This window comes from Apium graveolens, chromosome 2, assembly GCF_009905375.1.
Source record: "Apium graveolens cultivar Ventura chromosome 2, ASM990537v1, whole genome shotgun sequence".
Classification (NCBI taxonomy): Eukaryota; Viridiplantae; Streptophyta; class Magnoliopsida; order Apiales; family Apiaceae; genus Apium; species Apium graveolens.
Genome location: NC_133648.1, coordinates 197,665,216 through 197,678,880, shown reverse-complemented (window position 1 = coordinate 197,678,880; position 13,665 = coordinate 197,665,216). Strand labels below are relative to the sequence as shown.

Sequence of the window (13,665 nt, the reverse complement as noted above, 5' to 3'; positions counted from 1 at the left end):
TATGTTTATATGAAGTTTCTTGAACACCTCCAAAAACTTCTCAAACTGCTTATCCAGCTTTATCTTTTGCAGTCTCTTAGGAAAATGAGGTGGATGATAGATCTGTTTATCCCCTGTATTGCATTCAGGAGGAGTGTGTTCCACAGTAGTCTTCCTTGGTTCCACCTCTGCTTCCTTCTTCACTTCTTCTTCAGCCACAACTGCATTTTCTGAAACTTGAGATTTTTTAGGCTCTTCGTCTTGCTAAATTTGGGGGCTTGCAACCTTTCCAGACCTCAAGGTGATGGCGTTCACCTGTTCTTCAACTTCTCTCTTGCCTGGATTGGCTTTTGTAGCACTAGGAAGCGTTCCTGGTGGTCGATTCAGTAAGGCGTTAGCAATTTGCCCTATTTGGTTCTCTAGATTCTAGATAGAAGCAGCCTGGCTTTGGCATATAAGAGCCTGGTTTTTTGCACATAAGTCGCAACTCCTCCAATTCAGATTTTTCATTCGAAGATAGACCTGCACCTCCATGAGTTTGTTGTTGAAATTGGAGTTGTTGTCTTGGTGCGAATTGTTTCTGAAAACCAGGAAGATTGAATTGTTATGCTCCAACCTGCTGGAACGGCAGTTGCATCGCATTCTGATTGTTGCTCCATCTGAAGTTAGGATGATTCCAGTTGTCAAGATAATAAGTGTCTGGAACTGGTTGCTGCGATCTCTGAAAGTTGCTCACAAACTGAGCTGATTCACTAGATATGGTGCATTGCTCCGTCGCATGCAAACCTGCAAATAGCTCATAAACACTGGTTATATGATTAAAACCCAAGTTAGCCAGAGAATCGATCTTCATAGACAACTACTTTAGTTGAGCAGTAATAGCCATAGTTGTATCCACCTCAAGAACTCCTGCTACCTTGCTCTGTGGAAATCTCTGGGCTGGATACTGATATTCATTAGCAGCCATCAGTTCAATTAGATCATAAGCTTCCTCATAGCTCTTCGCCCATAAGGCTCCACCTGATGCTGCATCGAGCATGGGTCTGGACTGTGCTCCCAAACCATTATAAAAATAGTTGATGATCATCCAATCAGGCATTCCATGATGGGGACACTTCATAAGCATCTCCTTGTAGCGCTCCCAAGCTTCACATAGAGATTCTTCCGATTGTTGCGCAAATTAAGTAATAGCGTTTCTGATTGCAGCTGTCTTTGCCATAGGGAAGAATTTAGTGAGAAACTTTTGAGCAAGATCTTCCCAAGTAGTAATCGAACCAGCTGGTAGAAAGTGTAACCAGATCTTAGCCTTGTCCCTCAGAGAGAATGGGAACAGTCTCATCGTCACAGCATCTTCAAAAGCACCATTGAACTTGAAGGTGTCACATATCTCAATGAAATCCCTAATAGGCATATTAGGATCTTTCGTTGGAGAACCCCCAAACTGGATTGAATTCTGCACCTATTGAATTATGCCAGGCTTGATCTCAAAGGTATTAGCTGTGATAGCTGGCCTGACAATGCTAGATTGAATGTCATTGATCTTGGGTTGAGAAAAATCCATCAAGGCTTTCGTTCGTGTTGCTGGGTCTCCCATTGTAATGAGTACCTGAAACACAAGTATACCGTGAAAGTAAAAGAGTCCGAGTCAATGAACTTTAACGACCACTGATGATAAGCACATAAACTAAACAATTAACACCAAGTCCCCGGCAGTGGCACCAAAAACTTGTTAGGGCGAAAACACGCGCTAATATTCACGCAAGTATACGCGTTTACAAGTAGTATAAGATATAAATCAGATTCGTTCCTACAGAGACTGGTTTAGGTTAAGTTCAATTTATGCACCTATGCAACAATGTACGGTTATCGATCAATGCTAAGACAAATAACAAATTGGGTTTTGATTAAACTAAGAGATTATACTAAATAACATTAACTAAGAAAATTGAGGTTGAATTACTATATATGACAAACATGGGATTCTAACTTCATTAAATACTTCATTCAATAGCCTTATTGTTCTTAACCTTAGCATGTAATGGTGATGACACTAATCAGATAACACGAAACTAGTAACGCCAACTTTCGTTGTACAAATACCCTACTACCAAGCATCCACAAAAGAGATAGAAGTTGAATAGATACCAATTATGCTTAGTCCTTATATGTCTATAAGAATTGAAAACATAACGGTTTAATATGTAAGTTATTTATCGTGACTACATAGGGCAAGTAAGATGGTTAAAATTACCTACGAATCATGCATAACAAATACATGAACCTATGCTAGCATGGCAAGGTCTAAACCTTTATATTCACTGTCGCTTCAATAGAGATTAACACGTTATCTTATATGTTAGCTACGCACATAAGACGAATAAGCACAAACAATACTATGATATCAATCAATCACCACACACCAAGATATCGAAACAAATTAATTATTGAAATCCATAAGTAAATCCTCTAGAATCCCATAACAACGATTAGTTCATAATCAAACTCATCATCACCATGGATTCCAATGAAAGCATGGTATAAAACAAGGTCTTGATAAACTGAATAATAATTAAATTACGAATAAACGAGATCTAGGTTCAACAAGAATGAAAACGAGCATCCAAAATTACAACTATTTTCAAAGAATCACAAGTAGAAAACAAGATCTTCTTTTTCAGAGTTTTTTTGTGCTTCTAGGTCTTCTCCTTGGTATCCCAATCTTCCCGGATGATGAAAACACTTTTTTTAAGTATATATAAGTCCATATTGGACCTGGACCCTTAAAATCGTCAAATTCCACTCAAAAAAGGCTTTTTCAGCGAAATCAGCGAAGTCATCCGCATATCAGCATGCGGTCGCGTGCGGGTCGGAGGCGGCCACGTGTCAGCAGGCGATCGCGTGCACTTTTGACGCGGCCGCGTGCAGCCTTTCTGGAAAATTCTGATGAATCTTATTTTGCCCATAACTTGAGTTCTACTCGTCAGAATTAGGCGATTCAACTGTCCACACGAAGCTAACGAGATTCTCTACAACTTGAAAATGCTTGGATTCCAAATCTGATCACTTTTTATCATATTTCCTTTAAAAGCTCATTACTTCATTTAACTGATACCTGAAATGCAATAATACAAAAACACATCAAAATACGAACAACTTGAGTACAAAACACCAATTTAAGCTTTTAATAAAGCATTCCAAGTGGATATAAAATCCACTTATCAGTTGCACCATGAAGTGACATTTTTCCCAGTTGAGCACCAGATTGGTCTCAACACATCTTTTCAGTACCAATCCAAGATTATGCAAGCACTCATCATACGAAGTCCCGAACAAAGAGAAATCATCCATGAAAACCTCTATATTAGTTCCAATCAAATCAAAGAATATGGCCATCATGCATCTCTGAAAAGTAGCAAGCGCACCACAAAGTCCGAAAGAAACTCGAAGAAAAGTAAAAGTTCCAAAAGGACAAGTAAAGGTGGTCTTCTCTTGATCTTCTGGGGCAATGCAAATTTGATTATAGCCCAAATACTCATGACCAGCCAACCTATCAAGCACTTGATGAATGAATGGAAGAGGGAAGTGATCCTTCCTGGCGGCTTTATTCAGCTTCCCATAGTCCATGCATACTCTCCACCCTGTGACTGTCCGGGTAGGAATGAGCTCGTTCTTTTCATTAGCAACAACTGTAATGCCTCCTTTCTTAGGCACACACTACATCGGGCTCACCCATTAAATGTCAGAAATAGGATAGATGATCCATGTATCCATCCATTTAAGAATTTCCTTCGTCACTACTTCCTTCATGATAGGAATGAGTCTTCTCTGCTGTTCAACTATTGGCGTACTTCCTTCCTCAAGCAGAATTTTATGCATGCAATAAGAAGGGCTGATTCCCTTAATATTTACTATAGTCCATCGAATTGATGATTTAAACTCTCTCAAAATTTTCTAGAGCTTGTCTTCGTCACTACCTGAAAGGTCAGATGCAACAATAACAGGCAAAATAGATGCATCACCTAAGAAAGCATACCTAAAGTGATCATACAATGGTTTGAGCTCAAGTGTGGGAGCTTCCTCAATAGATGGTTTGAGACGCTCATGAGAATTTTTAAGCTCTAATAGTCTAAGAGACTCAAATGGCAAATCCAATCTCCTTTTCTATGGAGAAGCATTTAAATACTGAAGTTGTCATTCCCCTTCTTCATCTTCACTATTAGATTTCCATGTTAAGGTTTTCTCTAAGGCATATGTCTTTAGCATTTGATCAAGCAACGAAGTCACTATATAGTTGACCAACTCTACATTAAAGCATTCCTCTTCATTAGTAGGGAATTTCATTGTATTGAAGATATTGAAAGTCACGTCTTGACCCTGCACTCTCATGGTAAGCTCACCCTTTTGCACATCGATCAAAGTCCGGCCTGTAGCTAAGAATGGTCTTCCCAAGATAATGGGAATCTTCTTATCTTCCTCGAAATCCCGAATGACAAAGTTAGCAGGAAAGATGAGTTTATCCACCGTAACCAAGACATCATCCACTACACCTCTTGGATATGTGATGGAACGGTCAGCCAGTTTTAAAGACATGTTTACCGGTGTAGGATCAGGCAGACCAAGCTTTTTGAAGACAAACAAGGGCATGAGATTGATGCTAGCTCCCAAGTCACACAAACACTTATCGAAAGATATATTTCCTATGGTACAAGGTACCGTGAAGCTTCCTGGATTTTAAGTTTAGGAGGGAGTTTTTGTTACAGCACAACACTGCACTCTTCCGTTAGAGCAACAGTTTCCAACTTCTCAAGTTTTAGCTCCGAGAAAGAATACCCTTCATGAACATAGCATAGCTCGACATCTATTCTAGATCTTCCGTAAAAGGTATGTTAATATGCAACTTCTTGAAAACCTCCAAAAACTTAGCAAATTGCTTGTCAAACTTCTGCTTCTAAAGTCTTTTAGGATATGGAGGTCGAGGATAGACTTGTTTGACTAATGTATTCTGCTCAGGAGTATTGTTTTCAACCGCTTTCTTCTTTGTTTCAGCTTCGCCATCCTTTTTCTCAGCAGAATCAGCCAAAATATCATTTTCTAAAGTTTGAGAGGGCGTGGGCGCGCCTGCATTCTGAAAAAAATTCAGCGTCTTCTTTTTCTTGATTCTGAGGGCTCGCGACCATTCCAGACCTCTGGGTAATTGCCTTAAGTTGTTCTTTGACTTCCCTCTTCCCTGGATTAGCCTTTGTGTCACTTTGAAGAGTTCCTTGAGTTTGGTTCAATAGTGCATTGGCAATCTGCCCAATTTGATTCTTCAGAGTCTTGATTGAAACCGCTTGGCTTTTACACATAAGCCTCAACTCCTCTAGTTCAGATTTTTCATTAGAAGATTAACCGGCACCTCCATGAGATTGTTGTTGCATCCCGTGTGGCTGAAATTGCTGCCTTGGTGCAAACTGTTGTTGAAAACCAGGAGGATTAAAAGGCTTGTTTCCAAACTGTTGGTAAGGTTATTGTACACCACCTTGATTATTGCTCCAACTAAAGTGATGATGATTTCGGTTGTTAGGATGATAAGTAGCAGGAACAGGTTGCTGCAACCTCTAAAAGTTGCTCACAAACTGAGCTGATTCACTAGATATAGCACATTGCTCCATCGGATGCGATCTTGCACAAAGCTCACAAACACACATTATCGGTTGAACACCATAGTTGGTCAGAGAATCGACCTTCATAGTCAACGCCTTTAACTGAGCAGCGATAGTTGTAGTTGTATCCACCTCCAGAATTCCTGCTACCTTGCCTTGTGGTAGCCTCTGAGTTGGATTCTGATATTCATTCGTAGCCATCATCTTGATCGGCTCATAAGCTTCCTCATATCTTTTAGACCATAAAGCTCCTCCTGATGCTGCATCGAGCATAGGTCTTGACTGTGCTATAATGACTCATGTATTTTCGTATTATTTAAATGTATAATTATTGAATAATTATTAGTGAATTAATTGCAGTTTTATTTTTATAAGATTAGAAATTATTTCAAAAATTATTTTGAGTGTTTTATAATTTCAATATATATTTTTAGAGATTTTTAGAAATTATGAAAATTTATTTAATTTATTTATTATCCCCGTGTGATTTATTTGGAATATTTATTGTTAACTTCGATATTAAATCCAGAAAAGTTTCAAAAATTACGAAACTCATATTTTATGAAGTTTATAATATTATGAAAATTTTAAAATTCGCGTTGATTCGTTTAATCGTTAAAAGCGGGTATAAATTGCATTCCAAAAATGGTTCAAAAATTATGAAATTTGTATTTTATTAGTTTCGGGGTATTTATCAAATTTTAAGATTATTTTGGGAATTGTTTGAATTTTATTTATACGCATCTTAGTTCGTTAAATTAGAAATTCGGGTTAAATCATGCCTGCAATAGGAAATCCAGGACACATGTCCCGTTTTTGTTAAGAAACAGATACGTGGCAGAATTGTAGATTTTGTTTTTATTTTAATTCCTTCTTTTTTTCTTTCTGGGTCACAGCATCAATCCCTTGCCCTCTCTCTATCTCGATTTATCTCTGTACAGTCTTCTCTCTCTCTCTCTCTCTCCATCTTCAATCTGTCTTCTTTTATTTTCTTCTCTGTTTCCCCTCTTTTCTCCATCTTCCCGTTGATTCTGGCCATTTTACTCTCGGTTTATTCCGGTGGGTGTATATATATGTGTGTCTAAGCTTATGTTGGCGTGAGTGTGTGGTTGGTGTTGTTTTTACTAGGTTTTTCCGATCATTTTCTTTATTTTCTGGTTGCCGCCGGTTACCGTCGGAGAGGCGGCCTGTGTGTGCTGCACACACGCCTGTGTGTGTCTTGTATGTTTATTGTCGATATAATATTTCTAATTAAGCTTTGATTTTTATTTATTTAATGTGCAGGGAATTATTTGATTAATATCCGTGAAATGAAATGAATTATTCGTGCGGGAAAAAGATTTTTTATTAATCGGCGAAATTTATTTGGAAACCCGAAAAATTTTTGGGCACCAATAAATTTTGCCGCCGTCCCCGATGAATTTTTATGAGCGGACGGTGGATGATGATGAATTTTATCTGAGTCATAAATATTTAAAATAAATTAAATGATTCGTGTAAATTATTTTCGAAACATAAATAAACATTTGTGTGACGAGTCGTAGTGAATTATAAGTTGTGAATTGGATTTGTTGGGATCTGGACGTCGATGATGTTTCGACGGGTGGCCTATAAATAGAGGAGTCGCTGTCCAAATTTTCTGAAAATTATTTTAAATTACGAGTCGAGCGTATATATTTAAATAAATATGAATCGAACCCTTATTGTTACATGTATTATTATCACGTGTACAATATTATACGAATAAGTACGAGTCGAGAATCAATATCATTGGGTAAAGTGTCCAGCGAGGATATGTCAAGCATAACTGGTCATCTAACCTAGGATGTTTCGATTCTGTAGGTTCGAGTCGAAGGACTCGAGAGTTAAAGTCAGTTTAAAATCGATCTAAGGTTAGTTGAAAAGCTTCGCAAGGCAAGTACCCCTGAACTAATCTTTGACAGTTTAGTGTATATGAATAATTGATGATTTAATTTACGTACTGGACTAGAATGCTCTAAGTTACGTATCTCCCGTGTTTAGAAATGTTGTATTAAATTATGTTTTGGGAGAAAATTAACTTCTGAAAAATGCCTATGTCTATATTATGATTAAAAATTGGAAAGATTTTTGAATAAGTGTGCTGTAATATAATTATTTTAAAAGTAATTTTAGAAACCGGATAAAATGGATCAGATATTGGATGGTTGCGTAAGAGGCCCGTAACGGCTCAGCGGGTTTGCGTAAGATGCTAAGTCGGTTGTGCGCCCTACTTGAACTGCTTAGTCCAACGTGTCAAAGACCAAGCTAGTCTCTGAGTTCCGGAATAGGTTTGTGGTGGGATAGACTGATCAACTGTCCCTAGGATTCGTCCAATTATATATCTGATTTTGGTTTAGTGGTTCACGTAATGGAACAGATGATTTTGTGTTTCCTGTAATGGAACAGTGGATTTATAAATAAAAGTAGCATGCTAAAATTGGACTCTGGTATTCACAAAGCACACAACTGATATTATATTTTATAGAGCATGTTAGTTGTTGATATCCAATTTATACCCGTTTTACTTGTTACTATAAATGAGTTATGATTTCTATTCCTATAACTATTTTTATATAAACTGCTTTACTTGTTATTCATATAGTGGTACTGTTGAGAAATTGATTGCTCACCCTTGTAGCTGGTTTTGTATATATATATATATGGCAAATGTCTAGAAGACCTATTCGACACTCTCGGAACCGAGTCTCAGCCCCTTCAGGACCCGGCTCCTCCGAGGTAGTTTATATCAGACCATGAGGTCTGATGAGTTGCTGTAATAGGTTAGAGTGTCGGTCTCGTTGAATAAGTAGTTTTAGTTTTGTTACCTAAATAATACTTGAACATGTATCAGATCTTGGTTTGGGGTCGTATTTATATAAAAATGTTAAATTAGTAGTTTATATTTGTGATTGTTATATATATAGTGACGTCAGCTCCTGACCCCGGGGTTGAGGTCGTCACAGTTGATATGAGAGCCACAGGTTCAAGTCCCTTATTTAGGTTAGGAATTTAGTCGAAAAGGTATAGGAAGTGTGTCCTAAGGTGTGAGTCAGCAACTTATTTAGAGGAGCAACCCTAAGAGTCAGTCGAGGGCTCCGAACGCGTTACCCTGGCATCTATTGATGGTTTAATAGAACTACCTTAACCTTATAGTATCTTTCCTGTATATTTATATTATTGGAAGTAGCCCATTGTGATTTCCAGTTCTCCATCTCGGGAGAACAAATCAGACTCAGACAGTTCAGATTCTGAGTAGACTCTAGATATCATAGCTGAGGAGACCTCTTTGCCTCCCGCACCAGTTCCTCCATTTGCACCGAGAGATATGTCAGGACCTAGTGCCCATCCCCGTTGGGTACGGAGATCATTATCTGTTGTTAGGGACTTCCCACCAGGCTGTGGACCCAGTTCTTCTTCCTCTAGACCTCCAGTTCCTCCATCTGCTCCAACAGGTGCATCTTCCTCGATCCCATATCATGTTCACCGAGCAGTGAACAGGTCCTTTATTAGAGATCAGAGTCCAGATCTAGTCGCGCATCTTGACCGAGTCCCAGTTGGACCCTTCCAGGGCATCCCTGTTCCTTCACCTGATATTCATGCCTGAGTGAGGACTTTGACTCAGACAGCTGTTGAGAGGGATAGGTCTATTGACCCTTTTATTTGCTCCGAGTTCAGGGCCATTCAGTACCAGTATCTGGTTAACTGGTTGGTATTTAAGTTGGGCTCTATTGGTGACACCGGTAGTGGATGTGGTTAGAGTAGAGAGGCAGCAGTGATAGGCAGAGCTCAGAGTTGGTTTTCAAGAATTCTATAGTTATTTTATATATATTATGTTGTTGTAGCATGTATTAGGCGGAGGCTATTATGACAGCCAATTTTGTTGTGTACTCAGTTTTATTATTAGTGTTACATTATAGTTGTTGGTTGGATCTTTGTACTGTTGTTGTATTGTAGTTCTTTTATATAAAAGTTGTTGTTGGTTTTTATGTTTGACCTGTTGTTATTACTGTTACTGTTATTGTTGTATTTGTTGCTGGTTTTATTAAATTTAGCTATGCATCATGGGTGGACCCCAAGTAAATAAGGAAGAGAATATTTTATTGTGGCAGCGTTCTCCTGATGCATTAAAAAAATGTTGCTACCTGGGGGCACAATTTTCATATAAAACTTTTTGTTGTGTTTCAGGAGAATGCCGCCCAAGAAGAATATCCCGTCCAATTCCTCTAGTAGAGACTCTGTTGGGGGCCCAGCCATAGGTGAATTGCTAGATTTGTTGTGCAAACAATCTAATCAGATGACTCAGCAACAAGAACAATTCCAGCAGCAGCAACAATTTCTGCAATAATAGAAACAATAGCAGCAACTCATACAACAACAGCACCAAAAAATCCAACAACAACAGTTGCAACTTCAGCAGTAACACCAGTCGAGAGAGCCAAACCAAACTGTTAGTTTCAAGTCCTTCCGGTCAGTCAAACTCCCATAGTTTAAGGGCGAGGTAGACCCGGTTGCCGCTAGAGTTTGGCTTAAGGAAATGGAGAAATTCTTCACCCTTATTCAAGTAAGTGATGATTCCAAAACAGATTATGCTAGTTATTTTCTCAAGGGTGAAGAAAATTTTTGGTGGGAATCTATGCGTGCGCTGGAAGGAGAAGGTCATGTTTCTTGGACCAAATTTACGGAGTTATTCTTGGAAAAGTATTTTCCAGATTGTTTACAGAATCAGTTGGAAGTTGAGTTTGTAGAATTGAAGCAAGGTGAGAAGAGTGTAGCAGAATATGAGGCCAAGTTTACAGAATTGGCCCGATTAGGCCCTGGATATGTGAGTACAGAGATTCAGAAAGCAAGGAGGTTTCAACAAGGGTTGAAGCCTGAGGTTCGTAGTGGAGTGGTGGTTTTGCAGCTTAAGATGTATACTTTCATAATTCAGGCCGCCCTAGTGATTGAAAGCGATCAGAAATTGGCCTTCAAGGAAAAGAGCGACAAGTAAAGGAAGTTTGATAGCGTTACTCACAAGGCGGATCGAGAAGAATCCAGTCAGAAGTTCCCGAGGAAATTTGGTCGAAATAGGAACAAGAGATTCAAAAGATAAGGTTTTCCCCAGGTGAGACCAAGTGTCACCTCATTTTCTTCTACCCCAGCTCCATCAACTAAGCCAATAGCAGAATGTAAGTCGTGTGGTAAAAAGCATAGCGGTCAATGTAGAAAGGATGTCCAATGTTTTAAATGTGATCAGAAAAGCCATTACACATCAGAGTGCAGTTCAGAAAATCCCGGAGTTACCTGCTTCTAGTGTGCGAAGGTTGAACATATTGCCAGACACTGTAAGGTCACTACTCAGGGCAGCATGGGAGGTAGTGCATCTCAAGGACCGGCAACCAGCATAGAAAGAGCCAGAACCTTCAAGATGACCAAAAGATCTAATGCTCAGGATTCAGATGTAGTGGAAGGTACGCCTTCTCTTAATTCTGTACCCGTTAAAGTTTTGTTTGATTCGGGAGTGTCTAAGTCCTTTATATCAAAAGAATGTGGGAATAAAATGGATTTAATGTCTGAAGACTTAGCTGAGCCCTTGACCATAGAAGTGGCCAATCAGGATAAAGTTTCGGTAAGCCAATTTTGTCCTAGGTGTCAACTAGAAATCAACGGGCATTCCTTTTCAGTGGACCTAATACCTTTCAAGTTAGGAGAATTGGACATGATTCTAGTTATGGATTGGTTATCCCAACATAAGGAAAATATTAATTGCAAGAAAAAGAAGATTGTGATGTATATAGAAAATGAGGAAATGATAATTTATCAAGGACAGAAACAGGAAAAGAAATTTCTCTCGATACTAAAAACAAAGAAACTATTGAGACAATGATGTGAGGCCTATTTACCCCATATTATAGACACTGAAAAAGAGACACCTAATCTGGACAAAATTCCGATAGTTAGAGAATTTTTGGATGTTTTTCCAGATGAGTTTCCAGGATTGCCACCAGATCATGAGGTTGAGTTTTCTATTGACTTAATTCTTGGAGCAGAACCAGTTTCAAAGGCTCCCTATCGTATGCCCCTAATGGAAATGAAGGAACTAGCTAAGCAACATCATGAACTTTTGGATAAGGGAGTAATTAGACCAAGTGTATCTCCGTGGGGCGCGCCAGTGTTATATGTAAAGAAGAAGAATGGAAGCATGAGATTGTGTATTGATTATCGGGAACTAAATAAGCTAACCATCAAAAATAAGTATCATCTACCCAGGATCAATAATTTGTTTGACCAGCTTAAAGGAGCATGCTTTTTCTGAAAAATTGATTTAAGATCGGGTTATCATCAGTTGAAGATTAAGCCTGAAGACATACCACATTCCGCATTCAGAACTAAGTATGGACATTATGAGTTTTTAGTAATGTCATTTGGATTGACCAATGCACCAGCAACTTTTATGGATTTAATAAATTGGGTGAACAAGGAGTACTTGGATAAGTTTGTTATTGTATTTATTAATGACATCCTCAATTACTCAAAGGCTAAAGACGACCATGTCGAACACCTAAGGATTGTTCTACAAAGGCTAAGGGAATAGCAGTTGTATGCTAAGTTTTCAAAATGTGAATTTTGGTTGGATGAAGTCCAGTTTTTAGGTCATATAGTCGGTAAGGATGGTATTAAAGTAGATCCAATAAAAATTGAAGTTGTATTCAGGTGGGAACAACCAAAGACCCCGATAAAAGTTGGGAGTTTTCTTGCAATAGAGGGATACTACCGAAGATTTGTGAAAGACTTTGCCAAGATTACAACTCTATTGACCAAACTTACCAGGAAGAATGAGAAGTTTTTTTGGACAGAGAAATGCGAAGAAAGTTTCCACGAATTGAAAAAAAGATTAGTGACAGCGCCAGTGTTAGCATTACCAGATGAGACAGGAAATTTTGTGATCTACAGTGATGCCTCGTTGAAAGGTCTAGGCTGTGTGTAAATGCAATATAATAAAGTTATTGCTTATGCGTCCCGATAGTTAAAACCTCATGAGAAAAAATATCCAGTATATGACTTGGAATTAGCAGCAATAGTGTTCGCGTTAAAGCTGTGGATGCATTATTTGTACGGAGAGAAGTGTGACATCTATATGGATCATTAAAGCTTAAAGTATATATTCACCCATAAGAACTTAAATATGAGTCAACGAAGATGGTTGGAGCTGATCAAGGATTATGATTATACTATCAACTACCATCTGGGCAAAGCCAATGTGGTAGCAGATGTCTTATGTAGGAAGGAAAGATTGAATGAGATCAAAGTTTCTGATGAAATAGCAAGGGAATTGGAAAAGCTGGAAATTGAAGTTTGAGTTCCAGAAGGTAATAAAGAGCAATTATATGAAATCAATTTTCAGCCAGAATTGATGGAAAGGATAAGAAAATGTCAAGAGCAAGTTATGAATCAAGGATTGGATAGTTTCACTAGAGAAGAAGTTTGTACTCAAAAGGATAGCAAATGCATGTTTAGATTTTCTTCGAGAATATGGATTCCCTATGTGACTGAATTAAAGAATGAGATTTTGTGAGAAGCTCATAATTCTGATTCTCTATCCACCCGGTAAGTACCAAGATGTATCAAGACTTGAAGAAGAATTTTTGGTGGCCAGGAATGAAGAAAGAAATTATAAATAGGGTTAGCAAATGTCATGTGTGCCAGACAGTAAAAACATAACATCAAAGGCCAAGTGGATTGCTACAACCTTTGGAGATTCCACAGTGGAAATGGGAAGAAATTGTGATGGATTTCGTAGTAGGATTGCCAAAGACGAAGTCCAACCATGATACTATCTGGGTAATCGTTGACAGATTAACAAATTCAGAACATTTCCTCCCTATCAACGAAAGGTATTCTTTGGAAAAGTTAGTTAAGTTGTATTTGGACGAAATAGTAACCAAGCAGGAGTTTCTGTGTCCATTGTATCAAACCGAGACCCAAGATTCAATTCAAGGTTTTGGACTAAATTTCAAGAGTGTCTCAGAACTAAGCTAAATAT

At 38.4% G+C, this 13,665-nt stretch overlaps 1 non-coding gene across 1 annotated transcript; it reads left to right on the top strand.

Moving 5' to 3' along the window:
• The first annotated feature begins 1,076 nt into the window (after positions 1-1,076).
• LOC141710061 (small nucleolar RNA R71) lies at positions 1,077-1,183 on the top strand. Its single transcript, XR_012570602.1, has one exon. It is a non-coding gene; the product is annotated as a small nucleolar RNA R71 (small nucleolar RNA).
• Positions 1,184-13,665: the final 12,482 nt, after the last annotated feature.